Here is a 16,962-nt window from a genome sequence, read left to right on the forward strand (position 1 = left end):
CTGACCCTGACCAGACAGACTTTGTTTGTCACCTGAAAGAATATAATGTGCGCATTCACCCTCATTGAGCCGGCCGAGGTGGCCGTGCGGTTAAAGGCGCTGCAGTCTGGAACCGCAAGACCGCTACGGTTGCAGGTTCGAATCCTGCCTCGGGCATGGATGTTTGTGATGTCCTTAGGTTAGTTAGGTTTAACTAGTTCTGAGTTCTAGGGGACTAATGACCTCAGCAGTTGAGTCCCATAGTGCTCAGAGCCATTTGAGCCAACCCTCATTGAGCATCCTGATATGGCATGAGACCAACATTTGTGCATCATGATTTACAAATAGGCACACATATCCTGCTATACAAAGATGGTGTCAAAGCAGTGCTACAAAAATCTTACACAGACCCACATGGTGTCATCAAAAGAGGAGCATGGACTTTGGTCATTTTAGTGACACAGATCTACCACAGTCTCGATTGTTGGGTGAAATGAGCTTACATGTTCCCAGAAGTATCGCCAACACATTTACCACAGAGCCAGCCTCAGTCTCATTCTCAAGCACAACTGCACCTCCAAAAGCAGACCTGCTATCTGAACAAGAACATGCTCTGGATGTGGAGTGCACTTCCCAGCAAGATTTTTGCTTGACACTCCATTTCCCACAAGGGGGCTGATGTAGCAACATAGATTTTAAATTACTGTTGGCTGGTGTGTTTAAGCGAGCTGTCAAAAGAGTTCACACTACAGCTGCCAGAGGCACTGGCTTGCCATTTTTTCTCTGTGCATTCTGCAACTTTTCAAGAATGACACATACGATGATGATTCAATTATAGACAGTTTTGTCAAAGTCTTCTCTAGTGCTATAAACTTTCAAGTATATCAAATGTGCAATTATAGTTGGATGGGTGGCTAATGCCTAGTTGCACTAACTGTAAGGAGACACCTGAAAAACTGATAGCTCAATGTAACAACTGTGCTCCTGTAATGTATGGCCATGTTAGAGTTAAAGAGGTGTATGAAAATGTTTACTTTATTCACTGCCACTCACGCCAGTTAAATTTAATCGCTGAGCATTGCATTACAGGCAATAACCTAGTGCAGATCTTATTCAGCAACTTGGATGGAATTTCTACCTTTTTTCCCTGGCTCCTAAATGCACAGCTGTCCTTGACAAGATGCTGAAGAAATATATTCCTACCTTTCCTCAGTCCAATAGATGGAATTTCAAATCACAAGAGTGCAAACACTACATAAAAATATCAAAAGAAAATTGTTGAGTGCATGGAAAAAAATACAGATGGTGACACTAACAATTACAAGACCATGGGACCCAAGAGTTTCCTGTAAAATGAAGATTTCCTCTTCTGGTTACATTTTTTAAAAATAAAATCATCCTTACTGTGACATCCTGTTCCAGAACTACAGCAAATTAATATTGATGCTGTGGGAACTATTGACTATGAACCTCATTTTGCAGCATCTGTCCTGGAGGTGGTGGTGATGACAGTGGTGGTGGTGGTATGCACAGGGCATTCAACAGCGAGGTCATCGGCACCCATACTCAACTAATGGGAGAACAAAAGCATCTATCAAGCATATTAGGCTCTCATTTGACATTGAACATCACTAGGAGCAAGAAGAACAAACTGAAAAATGCGGTCACCTCATGGAATCAACAAAGATGTAGGCACAAGATGTCTGTGGCTGCATCATGACTTAGATCAGTGATCAATTCATTTTTACTGATTGCTCATCAGTTGGACACCTGTTTGGACCATTGTTGTTTCTGAAACATCAAATTGTTTCATTTTTCACAGAAGGAACTAAAATTTGCTGTTGCTTTCTTACGTTATGAACTGAATGTACGGAACAGCTGAAAGGATTTCATGAAAGCATTAGGTCCTTTCACATTACTGAACTTTCTTTATGAAAACAACTTGGCATAAGCTTTTCCTGAAACTGTTAGATTCCTTCAGATATTAGCAACTTTTCCCATTGATGAAAGGAGAGGCAGAATGCTGCTATCTACACTAAAATGGATGATAACATTCATGCAAAATACCATGAATGATGACAGGCTTTGTGCACTTGGGATGTTTTGTCTTGAAGAAGTACCACAGAATTATCAATATTTCAATGGGATGTTCACACACCATTTCAGAGAACAGACAGGGAGATGAGATGATTTCATCTACAAACAAATGAATTAAGGTAAGCAAAACAACATTGATAGGTGGTAAGAAGCAAGTCCCTTATTGTAATTGCCTATTTAGCATACTAAACATGTAAACATGTTTATCCACCGTCAATTTTTCAACATTCAGCATAACAAAGTGAACTAAAAAAGATGTGTGCTGGAGAAACTTTTGATGCACTGTATCTCTTAAACTGTATATTTTCATAATGTACATGTATAAACATGAAAACCAACAAATACAGTATGTTAGTTATTTCATAATTTTTGGACATGCACCCAGGATATTAGTAATTCTTGTTCCGATATTTCGGCTGACAAGCTCTCAGCCATTCTCATGGTGAGCTGCTTGCAAGATTTTTGATCACTTTACACAATACTGTGGAGGAAATGCACGTGGGTCAGAGATAACACTGTTGGTAACAAGAGTGTCAGTTATAGACAAAACTTTATCCATCCAAGATCAAAACAACGAAACACATAGTATGTTAGCTTTTGCAAACACTTAAATCAACATGATGACTGCTCTGTTTGTCCATCAGTCATTCACAGCACAGCCGGCCGGAGTGGCCGAGCAGTTCTAGGCGCTACAGTCTGGAACCGCGCGATCGCTATGGTCGCAGGTTCGAATCCTGCCTCGGGCATGGATGTGTGTGATGTCCTTAGGTTAGTTAGGTTTAAGTAGTTCTAAGTTCTAGGGCACTGGTGACCTCAGCAGTTAAGTTCCATAGTGCTCAGAGCCATTTGAACCAATCACAGCACAATACTTCTGACATCATGGAACATCACTGTTTATCAAGCAAACATAATATATTACATATCTCAAGTTTAGAACTTAAAACACGAAAAATATTATGCATGTAGCAAGGTTAACATACACTACATAAAGACCTCTCCAAAATGTGTCTTTTAGTGCAATTTGTTACGATAAAGTGTTGGAAAATGTGAAATTAGCAGATAAATATGCTGCTTATTGATCTTATTTTGGTGTTGTTTAATACTTGGTTATAAAATGGAAACTATGAGCCATGCCTGGTGACGGCAGATGTTTGGTACAATTCACGAATCACAGTTATAGTGCCTTCGCGGCTGCTTTACTGATTAATAGCAAGAACAGCAAGAAGAAGATTACAAAAGAAGGTACAGTTTAGTAATGAGAACCAAGTGGAACTAAAACAATTTGACCAAAATATGTCCAGGCTGATAATGTGTGTAGGCTGCTAAAGTGCATGATTAAGTATGAAGAAATTCAAGAATATAGACTTTATTTGACATAAAGATGAAAGATAAAGTTCTATTTTTCAATTTGTTTAACTGTAATTGTGCAAGCATCTTCTAGAAAATACTGAACTATAAAATGTGATCCACAGACATTACATTTGCCATTTTCATAATTCTCTTTACAAAACAGATTTAGATTTAGAATAAATTTATTCACCTATGAACACTCTCCATGCAACTATTATTAGAGAAGTACTCGATCTTTAGACATTATAATTTATGAATTAATGTATTTACAGTAATTAATTGATACAGCTGTAGTAATACATTATACACTCCTGGAAATGGAAAAAAGAACACATTGACACCGGTGTGTCAGACCCACCATACTTGCTCCGGACACTGCGAGAGGGCTGTACAAGCAATGATCACACGCACGGCACAGCGGACACACCAGGAACCGCGGTGTTGGCCGTCGAATGGCGCTAGCTGCGCAGCATTTGTGCACCGCCGCCGTCAGTGTCAGCCAGTTTTCCGTGGCATACGGAGCTCCATCGCAGTCTTTAACACTGGTAGCATGCCGCGACAGCGTGGACGTGAACCGTATGTGCAGTTGATGGACTTTGAGCGAGGGCATATAGTGGGCATGCGGGAGGCCGGGTGGACGTACCGCTGAATTGCTCAACACGTGGGGCGTGAGGTCTCCACAGTACATCGATGTTGTCGCCAGCGGTCGGCGGAAGGTGCACGTGCCCGTCGACCTGGGACCGGACCGCAGCGACGCACGGATGCACGCCAAGACCGTAGGATCCTACGCAGTGCCATAGGGGACCGCACTGCCACTTCCCAGCAAATTAGGGACACTGTTGCTCCTGGGGTATCGGCGAGGACCATTCGCAACCGTCTCCATGAAGCTGGGCTACGGTCCCGCACACCGTTAGGCCGTCTTCCGCTCACGCCCCAACATCGTGCAGCCCGCCTCCAGTGGTGTCGCGACAGGTGTGAATGGAGGGACGAATGGAGACGTGTCGTCTTCAGCGATGAGAGTCGCTTCTGCCTTGGTGCCAATGATGGTCATATGCGTGTTTGGCGCCGTGCAGGTGAGCGCCACAATCAGGACTGCATACGACCGAGGCACACAGGGCCAACACCCGGCATCATGGTGTGGGGAGCGATCTCCTACACTGGCCGTACACCATTGGTGATCGTCGAGGGGACACTGAATAGTGCACGGTACATCCAAACCGTCATCGAACCCATCGTTCTACCATTCCTAGACCGGCAAGGGAACTTGCTGTTCCAACAGGACAATGCACGTCCGCATGTATCCCGTGCCACCCAACGTGCTCTAGAAGGTGTAAGTCAACTACCCTGGCCAGCAAGATCTCCGGATCTGTCCCCCATTGAGCATGTTTGGGACTGGATGAAGCGTCGTCTCACGCGGTCTGCACGTCCAGCACGAACGCTGGTCCAACTGAGGCGCCAGGTGGAAATGGCATGGCAAGCCGTTCCACAGGACTACATCCAGCATCTCTACGATCGTCTCCATGGGAGAACAGCAGCCTGCATTGCTGCGAAAGGTGGATATACACTGTACTAGTGCCGACATTGTGCATGCTCTGTTGCCTGTGTCTATGTGCCTGTGGTTCTGTCAGTGTGATCATGTGATGTATCTGACCCCAGGAATGTGTCAATAAAGTTTCCCCTTCCTGGGACAATGAATTCACAGTGTTCTTATTTCAATTTCCAGGAGTGTATTTGCTTACTAGACTATACACGTTACATCTGCATTATGCCACATCAAAAAAAGTTTTGCATCACCTCGGTTCCAAGAGTTCTAGAAACTGTACAGAAAACTGTAATAGAGATCAACATAAACATCATTTCCGTCCTTTTTATTGCACATGAAAACCACACATTGCATGTTGCACCATCATACAGTGAGACCTTCAGAGGTGATGGCCCACACAGGTATCTCTAATACTCAGTAGCATTTCCTCTTGCATTGGTGCATGTCCGTATTCATCGTGACATACTATCCACAAGTTCATCAAGGCACTGTTGGTCTAGATTGTCACACTGCTCTACGGCAATTTGGCATTGATCCATCAGAGTGGTTGGTGGGCCATGTCATCCATAAACAGCCCTTTTCAATCTATCCAAGGCATGTTTGATATTGTTCATGTCTGGAGAACATGCTGGCCTCTCTAGTCGAGGGATGTTGTTATCCTGGAGGAAGTCATTCACAATATGTGCAAAATGGGGATACGAACTGTCATCCACAAAGACGAATGCCCCGCCAATATGCTGCCGATATAGTTGCACTATCAGTCGGAGGATGGCATTCACGTATCGTACAGCCGTTACAGCACTGCGACGTATTCGGCCCCACATAATGCCACCCCAAAACGGCAGGAAACCTCCACCTTGCTGCACTCGCTGGACAGGGTGTCTGAGGCATTCAGCCTGACCGCGTTGCCTCCAAACACATCTCTGGCGATTGTCTGGTTGAAGGCATAAGCGACACTCATTGGTGAAGAGAATGTGATGCCAATCCTGAGCTGTCCATTCAGTATGTTGTTGGGCCCATCTGTACTGCGCTGCATGGTGTCGTGGTTGCAAAGATGGACCTCGCTCCTATTGCGCACAGTTTGACTCATAACATGACATCCTGTGGCTGCACAAAAAGCATTATTCGACATGGTGGTGTTGCTGTCAGGGTTCCTCCAAGCCATAATCCATAGGTAGCGGTCATCCACTGCAGTAGTAGTCCTTGGGCAGCCTGAGTGAGGCATGTCATTGACAGTTCCTGTCTCTCTGTAACTCCTCCATGTCCGAACAACATCGCTTTGGTTCACTCTGAAATGCCTGGACACTTCCCTTGTCGAGAGCCCTTCTTGGTACAAACTACCAATGCGGGTGGGATCGAACCATGGTATCGACCGTCTAGGCATGGTTGAACTACAGACAACATGAACTGTGTACCTCCTTCCTGGTGGAATGACTGGAATTGATCGGCTGTCGGACCCCCTCTGTCTAATAGGTGCTGCTCATGCATGGTTGTTTACATCTTTTGAGCGCGTTTAGTGACATCTCTGAACAGTCAAAGGGACTGTGTCTGTGATACAGTATCCACAGTCAATGTCTATCTTCAGGAGTTCTGGGAACCGAAGTGATGCAAAACTTTTTTGATGTGTGTATATTGATTTGTTTAACAATGCATATTGTACAGTACTGGACATTACTATTTTTGATAGCTTACCATCGTAAAGGTAGCTCCACTGTTATGTTTTCTTGAAATTCTTCCACTGTGATGTAATCTTTACTTTTCCCAAATTTACTTTTAAATTTATTCATACACAATGTGCGAGTAATTTGTGAGAGTTTATTTAAATATAATGCCAAGATGTTATAACTGTGGTGGATCTTTGTTAGTTTGGTGTATGGTATGTCATTTACATGTGCATTTCTTGAGTCATGTCGATGTACAGAGTTCTTAAGATGAAACTCATTTATATTCTCATTACTATAGACCAGGTAACAATAAATAATAAACTTAGTACTGTCATAATATTAAATTCCTTAAAGTCAATTACAAGATTCTTGTGATGAATGCTCTGCAATACTTCTAACTGCCTTTTTCTACCATTTAAATATTTTTTGAACCCCTGGAATTTCCCAAATTAGAATTCTATAGGTCAAATGTGAATGGAAGAAGGCAAAGTATGCATAGAATATGGACATTTTGCTGATACAGCCTCTCAATTTATGCAAAAAAATACCCTACCCGAGAGCGTTAAATAGTTTGTCTGTATACCTCATGTACATATGGCCACTATGAAAACCACTAAGTTTTACTGGCTCATTGTCCTGTTTTGGTGCATTTAAATTGAACAACATGTCTTCAGTTTTTGTATCATTTACCTATTACCTACATTGTTTCAAATTTCCATGGCTTACAAACTGCATTAATTAAACATGTTTTACTTCAGGAGCCTGAAACTATACAATATTCTTGTTGCAGTACTAATTCAAGTTATAAAACCAGTTAAGCAATTACGAATTATTTAATGTACACAGCCTCAGGTGAAACAGAACACAAGTTATATTAAGAATATTAAAACTGATTGTATTTTGATTGGTTCTTGGCTCTGAAGAACTTTTATAATTATTAGTTCATTCATGCCTTTCACATATTTGTTCCAAAAATCCCTTCATGAAAGAGATTCTTCAAAAATATGCAACAAGTCAGATTATACATTATCTAGCAGGATCAGCCACTGCACACTTCTTCTGTAATACGCCTGTATATTACCAACCATTTACAACTCCTCTTAATCTACTATGACAATAGTCACTGTTCTTCCCCTACTCAGCCAATGTTTTTCTCTAACGCTTCATATGAAGAAGTTATGTAGCTTTATGGAGAAAACTTCCTGCAAATATTCAACACTAGTGGTAACTAGAATTTCCAGCCCCAAGTGAAAATTGGTAAATTACAGAATGAGTGGCTAATAAGATACCTTTTATACTTTAGTTCTGAATATTTAGAGATTTTAAAATTCCTGACCAATGTGTACAACTGGTAAAGTGTCTTCCTTCGAGTCTACAGGACAGTATCAGTGAAAAAACATTCCAGAAACTTCTAAAGGAGTATTTTATGGAAAAAGAACTTTATAGTGTAGAAGAATATATGTGTAAATATTGTCGAATGTTATTATCACCTGCAGTATGTATTGTAATCACCTAAATATATTGATCTAACAATTGAAAACCAGGATGGAATAATGAGAAAATTATGAAAAGGATAGATTGCTACTCACCATATAGAGACTCAACATCCCCTCTATATGGTGAGTAGCAATCTACCCTTTTCACAATATTATTGTAAATATATTTTATGCTTCATATGACTTTATACATATTGTCGCAGAAGAAGCTGAGTAGCTCCATGGTGTAGTGGTTATGATACTAAACTGTTGCATAGAGGGTTGTGAGTTCAACACTCACCTGGATTGCACAATTTTAATTTCTATATTAGGTTCGAGTACACTCTAGAAGTATCCACAACTGTCAAGAATTATTGTACTGTAATGTTCGGTAGCTGTATATATACTGTAGGTGTTCTGGCCAGAGGCAGATCACTCCGCGCTCTTGTATGTGCAAGTGCTGGATAAATCTTCGTTAAGTAAGTTAGTGTTTGTCATTCATCTAATTACACCTTCTTTTACGTGACATTATTCTGGTGGAGATGCTGGGTATTGGAACTTGTGATAGTGCACATTATCAATGACACAGTAGCTGCCATCATGCAACAACAGAGCCACCATTTACATGGCGAGAAACTCAAGTTCGAGCCATATTCAACAGATCACAATCTATCAGAGACAGAAGAAGAAGAGGACATTATGATGACAGCAACTGAGTGCCACCACATGAGACATCCTTCCGGGTTCTCTGGTGGTGATGGCCAAGATCCAAACAAGTGGCTGAAGGTATATGAGCATATAGCCAAATTTAACAAATGGGATGACACCATGTGTTTGGCTAACATATTTTTCTACTTGGAGGACACTGCCAAGCAATGGTATGAGAACAACGAGGAGAAGTTCACAAACTGAGAAGTATTCCAGGTGGAACTGCGCAAGTATTTTGGAGACACACAACAACAGAAGGGCAAGGCTGAAGACAAATTAAAGTGCAGGGCATAGTGTCCATGAGAAACTACAGCATCCTACATTCAAGACGTCTTGGAGCTGTGTAAAATAGTGGATCCTAGAATGAAGGAGGAAGATAAGGTTGCACATCTCATAAAGGGTGTTGCTGAGGACATGTTTCAAGCCCTACTCCTGAAGGAGGTTTTGACAGCAGACAACTTCATAAAATGGTGCCAGTATATTGAGACACTGCATCAATTCACAAGTGTTCTTCATCAGACAGTGAGAGAGGATGTTCAGAAGGCACTTGGATTGCACAGCGAGCAAAAAACTGAGATGCTTCAAGAGGTCATAAGGGAGGAAGTGGAACCAGACACTGAACCCAATCTCTCATCCTTCATTTCCCTTTAAAACAGTGAAAAAGTCAAGAGCCAGGCGGAGTTACATTCCTACAATGCAGCATGAGGAACCTGTTCGGGCACCAAGGAAGATTGATGTCTGGAGGACCCAGGATAACCAACCAGTATGTTTCCACTGTGGACGACCGGGACATGTGGTGTGCTATTGTCGAGAAAGGCAGTGGATATCTGATGACGCCTGTGCCAGCTGACAGCAGACCGATATTAGCCGATGCCAACTCCGGGACGACGAAGGTGAACAGGAAAATGTAGGTGTAGGACGACGTAGGTCACCACTGTCGCAAGCTAGCCACTGGAGAGGACGCTCCCCAACATGCTGATCAAGATCTCCATTGACGTTTAGAAGCTCCAGCCGATCACTTAGCCACCGCAACCTGGAATACTGAAGGGTGCGACCTTCCTTGGAGGTGAGGCCGCCGAAGAGAAAAATCCTCCGCCGGTGATCACTACAAAAGTGATAGGAAACTACGTCGATATCCTCATGGATGGCCAACCAGCCCAAGCTCATGTGGAATCTGGAGCATCATATTCAGTCATTTCGGAGAAGTACCGTCGCCAGTTGCAGAAAACCGTATTTGTCGACAGCAAAACATCTCTGCTGAAGGTGGCTAATGGGAAATATGTAAAACCTACAGGAAGATGTACCATTCATGTGGGTATAAGTGACCATACACAGCCCTTAAAATTCATCGTCTTAAAGACTGTAGTTATTACGTCATTCTCAGATGGGCCTTTTTAAATCTTCTGAGGCAATTATAGATTGTGGTTGCTCGAAGGTTATGCTAGACGAGATGAGATACTGTGGACAGGAAGATGCGCATCCGAGTGTGTGGAGACTATGCGTGCTGGATGAAATGATCATTCCTGCAGTCAGTGCTAGAAAGGTAGCTGTCACGTGTCATGCCATGCATCAACCCATGGATCCTGTAGTGGAATGTAAGAGAAGCATACTACTGAAGAATAATTTGATCATCCCAGCCTCTGTCATCTCGTTTAAGAACAGATTCGGTAAATTATGGATAGTGAAATGTTGCCGAGAACCACAGATCCTTCCAGGATGCATGTGCATAGCAAACGCTGAGCCGTTAATTGAAGAACAGCTCAGCATCATAGAAACCTCCCATGCCGAATCTGTGGGTGAAATTAGCGCTACCACTATGAGATAAGATCTTCTAGCTTGACTATCACCAGATCTCACTAAGGAACAACAGAAGAAGCTACTTGCCATTCTTCAAGAGTTCTCTGAATGCTTCAATTCACAGGTGAAGAGCAAACTAAAAAAACTGATGGTGAGGCACTGGATTAGCACTGGAGACCATCAACCAATAAGCCAGAGAGCATACTGTGTGTCAGCAACGGAACGTCGAATAATTCATGATGAGGTAGAGAAAATGATGAAGAATGACATCATTCAGCCTTTGCAGAGCCCATGGTCGTCACCAGTGGTCCTCGTCAGGAAGAAGGATGGCAGTTGGTGCTTTTGTGTTGATTACAGGAAGCTTAATAAGATAACTAAAAAGGATGTTTACCCTCTTCCACAAATTGACGATACACTTGATTGTCTGAAGGGAGCTAAGTTTTTTTTTCAACCATGGACATGTACTCAGGATACTGGTAAATCGAAATAGATGAGGCTGATCATGAGAAAACTGCATTCATCACCCCTGAGGGCCTGTATGAGTTTAAGGTAATGCGGTAATGCCGTTTGATTTATGTAATGCACCAGCAACTGTTGAACGGATGACGGATAATCTTCTAAGGCACCTGTGTCTTTGTTATTTAGACGAAATTATAGTGTTCTCAGAGACATTTGATGAACATATAAAAAGACTGAGGGCCATTCTTAAGTGTTTCCAGCAAGGCGGACTGAAACTTAATCCAAGAAAGTGTCTCTTTGGAGCAAAAGATATCAAAATACTTGGACACCTTGTGTCAAACGAAGGTGTGTGGGCCAGATCCACAAAAGGTGAGATCTATAATGGAATTTCCTATTCCTAAAAGTATTAGAGATGTGAGAAGCTTCTTCGGATTATGTTCTTATTACCATCGTTTTATCAAAGACTGTTGTATCAAAGCCAGACCCTCCAAGACTTGTTAAAAGCTGATGCTAAATTTATCTGGGGTGGTGCTCAACAAGATTCTTTCAATGTGCTGCGAAAAGTTCTGCCGACTGATCCTGTGCTTGGTCTGTCTGATGAGAGAGCACCTACAGAACTACACACAGATGCCACCGGGTATGGGATCGGTGCTGTTCTGGAGCAAATTTCGGATGGAAAAGAGAAGGTTATAGCTTATGCTTCTAGGACACGTACAAAAGCAGAGAGAAACTACACAAATACAGAAAGAGAAAGTCTTGATGTGATCTGGGCCATGTGCAAATTTTGACAGTATCTCTATGGAAGGCCATTCACAATTGTTACAGATCATCATTCACTTTGTTGGTTGACAGGTCTTAAGGATACAACAGGATGACTTGCCAGGAGGGCACTACATCTTCAAGAGTATGACATTACCATAGTGTACAAAAGTGGAAGAAAACACCAAGATGCCGACTGTCTCCCAAGAAACCCTGTGCAAGACCATCAAGACTTTGATGAAGATAATGACTGTCTCGCTGCACTCCAGGATGTCTCTGCTGTGCAGAAGAAGGACGCCAAGATATCTCAAATTATGCTTGCCTTACATTGGCCAGCGGATGTGAAAGGATAATTTAAGGTAGTTACTGGATTACTTTGCAAGAAAAACTCTGATCTGTTTGGAAAGAGGTGGCTACCAGTGACTCCTAAACACATGTGCTTAGATGTTCTACAGAAATTCCATGACACACCTGAGGTCGGACATTTAGGATTTATTAAGACATATGATAGGATCTGCAAGAGATTTTTCTGGCCAGGTTTATTTAGGAATGTCCGTCACTATGCGTCACACTGTTGAGAGTGACAGAGGAGAAACGCAGTTCCTCAGAAACCACCTGGCCGACTCATACCAATTCCACCAGCCGAAATGCCTTTCCAGCGTGTTGGGATTGACCTCCTCGGACGATTTCCAACGTCTGCTAGTGGCAATAGATGGATTATTGTTTGCACTGATTATCTGACATGCTATGACATTAAAAAAGCCGTGAGAACAGCTGAAGCATTCGAGGTAGCCAAATTCTGTATTAAAACTCGGTGCCACTAGGTCATTAATTACGGATTGAGGAAAAGTTTTTCAATCGAATCTTGTGACAGAGATACCCTGTCGGTGCAACATTACTCATCACATGAAGACTGCTTACCATCCACAAAGTAACGGGCTTACTGAACGCCTTAATAAGACCTTGGCCGATATGCTATCAAAGTTCGTCAATGTTGAGCAGAGCAACTGGAATGAGGTGCTATCTTTCATGACGTTTGCCTACAACACCGCCAAACAAGACACGACAGGATTTACGCCATTTTGATGGTACATGGGCGTGAGGCAACTAGGACGATGGACACTGTGTTTCCATTACATCCTCATGACATGGACAACAACTACATCTGCCAGGTGTTAACCAGAGCTGAGGAAGCTCGGCAGTTAGCTCGACTTCGCATGCTGCAAGCTCAAGAAAACAATCGCCAAAGGTACGACACGAGCCACCGCCCTGTTGTCTACCAGCCTAGTGACCTTATTTATTTATTTATTTATTTACATGTCCAGTTCCGTAGGACCAAATTGAGGAGAAAATCTCCAAGGTCATGGAACGTGTCATTACATGAACTTACAACATAAAAGTAATAACAGATAAAAATAAATGTTCATGAACCTGAAAGAAAATCAGTCCATAAGTTTAAGCAAACGCTATCAGCATTACAATGAGAATCAGCTTAATTTTTCAAGGAACTCCTCGACAGAGTAGAAGGAGTGACCCATGAGGAAACTCTTCAGTTTCGATTTGAAAGTGCGTGGATTACTGCTAAGATTTTTGAATTCGAGTGGCAGCTTATTGAAAATGGATGCAGCAGTATACTGCACACCTTTTTGCACAAGAGTTAAGGAAGTCCGATCCAAATGGAGGTTTGATTTCTGCCGAGTATTAACCGAGTGAAAGCTGCTTATTGTTGGAAATAAACTAACATTGGTAACAAGAAACGACAATAAGGAATATACATATTGAGAGGCCAATGTCAAAATACCCAGACTCGTGAACAGAGGTCGACAAGAGGTTCGTGAACTCACACCACTTATTGCCCGAACCGCCCGTTTCTGAGCCAAAAATATCCTTCTAGAATGGGAAGAGTTACTCCAAAACATAATACCATACGACATAAGTGAATGAAAATATGCAAAGTAGACTAATTTACATGTCGAAGTATCACTGACTTTCGATACAGTTCGAATAGTGAAAATGGCAGTATTAAGTCTTTGAACAAGATCCTGAACGTGGGCTTTCCACGACAGCTTACTATCTATCTGAACACCTAGGAATTGGAACTGTTCAGTTTCACTAATCATATGCCAGTTCTGTGAGATTAAAACGTCGGGTTTTGTTGAATTGTGTGTTAGAAACTGTAAAAACTGAGTCTTACTGTGATTTAATGTTAGTTTATTTTCTACAAGCCATGAACTGAGGACATGTACTGCACTACTTGAAACCGAGCCAATGTTGCACACAACATCCTTTACTACCAAGCTAGTATCATCAGCAAACAGAAATATTTTAGAGTTACCCATAATATTAGAGGGCATATCATTTATATAAATAAGGAACAGGAGCGGCGGGCACCCCTCACTTGACAGTACCCCACTCAGATACCACATCACAGCCGTTATCAACATTGTGAATAATGACCTTTTGTTGCCTGTTGCTAAAGTAAGAGGTGAACCAATTGTGAGCTACTCCCCTAATTCCGTAATGATCCAACTTCTGGAGCAATATTGTGAGATCAACACAGTCAAATGCCTTTGTTAAATCAAAAAATACGCCAAGCATTTGAAACTTTTTGTTTAGCCCATCCAGTACCTCACAGAGAAAAGAGAATATAGCATTTTCAGCTGTCAAACGACTTCTAAAGCCGAACTGTACATTTGATAGCAAATCGTGTGATATAAAATGATCAATTAACCTTACATACACAGCCTTTTCGATAACTTTTGCAAACACTGATGGCATAGAAATAGGTCTAAAATTATCTACATTATCCCTTTCTCCCTTTTTATAAAGCGGCTTTACTACTGAGTACTTTCATCGCTTAGGAAACTGACCATTCCTAAAGGAAAAATTACAAATATGGCTAAATACAGTGCTAACATGTGCAGCACAGTACTTTAATATTCTACTAGACACTCCATCATAACCATGAGAGTCCTTAGTCTTCAGTGATTTAATTATTGACTCAATCTCCCTCTTGTCTGTATCACAGAGGAGTATTTCAGACGTCAATCTCGGAAAGGCATTTGCTAAGAAATTTATATGATTTCCTGTAGAAACTAAATTTTTATTTAATTCACCAGCAATGCTCAGAAAATGGTTGTTAAATACTGTACATATATCTGATTTATCAGTAACAGAAATATTATTACTGCGAACTGACTTTATATCATCAACCTTGTGCTGCTGACCAGACACTTCCTTCACAACTGACCATATGGCTTTAATTTTATCCTGTGAATTAGCTATTCTATTTGTATACCACATACGTTTTGCCTTGCTAATAACATTTTTAAGCACCTTACAATACTGTTTGTAATGGGCCACCGTAGCTTTATTGTGACTACTTCTAACATTTTGATATAATTCCCGCTTTGTTCTACATGATATCCTTATCCCACTAGTCAGCCAACCAGGCTGTCCATTACTGCTAGTACCCCGTTTAGAATGTTAATGGAAAGCAACTCTCAAAGAGCATGAGAAATGTGTTATGGAAAGCATTGTATTTATCGTCTATATTATCGGCACTATAAACATCTTGCCACTCTTGTTCCTTGACAAGTTTTGAAAAACTCTCTATTGCTGTTGGATTAACTTTCCTACGTAGTTTGTAATTAAATACGACGTTGGTTTGAGTACAAAAACCTTTTAATGTTAAAATTTGTGCATCATGGTCTGAAAGGCCATTGACCCTTTTACTAACAGAATGCCCATCTACTAATGAAGAATGAATAAAAATATTGTCTATGACTGTGCTACTATTCCCCTGCACCCTAGTTGGAAAAAACACAGTTTGCATCAGATCATATGAATTTAGGAGATCTACCAACATCCTTTTCCTTGCACAATCATGTACAAAATCAATATTGAAGTCACCACATATAACTACTTTCTGGTACTTCCTACAAAGTGAATCAAGAATTGTAAGCTACTCCCCGTACTCCATAATGTTCCAACTTCTGCAGTAATATTTTGTGGTCAACACAGTCAAAAGCCTTCGTTAAATCAAAGAAAACACCTAACGTTCGCAACCTTTTATTTAATCCGTCCAAAACCTCACAGAGAAAAGAGACTATAGCATTTTCAGTTGTTAAGCCATTTCTAAAACCAAACTGTACATTTGACAGCAAATTATGTGAATTTAAATGCTGCAGTAACCTTGTATATACAACCCTCTCGATAACTTTAGCAAACACCGATGGCATAGAAATAGGTCTATAATTGTCAACATAATCCCTGTCTCCCTTTTTATAAAGTGGCTTCACTACCGAGTACTTTAATCGGTCAGGAAACCGACCACTCCTAAAGGAAAAGTTACAGATATGGCTAAGTACTGAGCTAACATACGTGGAACAATACTTCAGTATTCTGCTAGATACCCCGTCATATCCATGAGAGTTCTTGGTCTTTAGTGATTTAATTATTAACTCAATCTCCCTCTTGTCAATATAATGGAGGAGCATTTCAGGTAACAGTCTCGGAACACTTTTTTCTAAGAGCGCTATATGATTCCCTGTTGGGACTAGGTTTCTATTTAGTTCACCTGCTATATTCAGAAAGTGATTATTAAGTACTGTACATATATGCGACTTATCAGTAACACGGACATCCCCACTACGCACTGATTCTATATTCTCGACCTGTCTTTGCAGACCAGCCACTTCCTTTACGACTGACCATATGGTTTTAATTTTATCCTGAGACTTAGCTATTCTATCTGCATACCACATACTTTTTGCCTTCCTAATAACTTTTTTAAGCACCTTACAATACTGTTTGTAATGGGCTGCTGCATTTAGATTTTGACTGTTTCTAACGTTTTGATATAATTGCCACTTTGTTCTACAAGATATTCTTATCCCTTTAGTCAGCCACCCAGGCTGCCTGTTTGTGCTAGTACCCTGTTTTGAACATTCTAACGGAAAGCAACTTTCAAAGAGCACGAGAAAAGTCTTGAGGAAAGCATTATATTTATCGTCTACTGTATCAGCACTATAAACATCTTGCCACTCTTGTTCCTTGATAAGGTTTACAAAAGTCTGTACAGCAACTGGATCAGCTTTCCTAAAAAGTTGGTAACTATATTTAACATGTG

This window comes from Schistocerca serialis, chromosome 2 (genome assembly GCF_023864345.2).
Source record: "Schistocerca serialis cubense isolate TAMUIC-IGC-003099 chromosome 2, iqSchSeri2.2, whole genome shotgun sequence".
NCBI lineage: Eukaryota > Metazoa > Arthropoda > Insecta > Orthoptera > Acrididae > Schistocerca > Schistocerca serialis.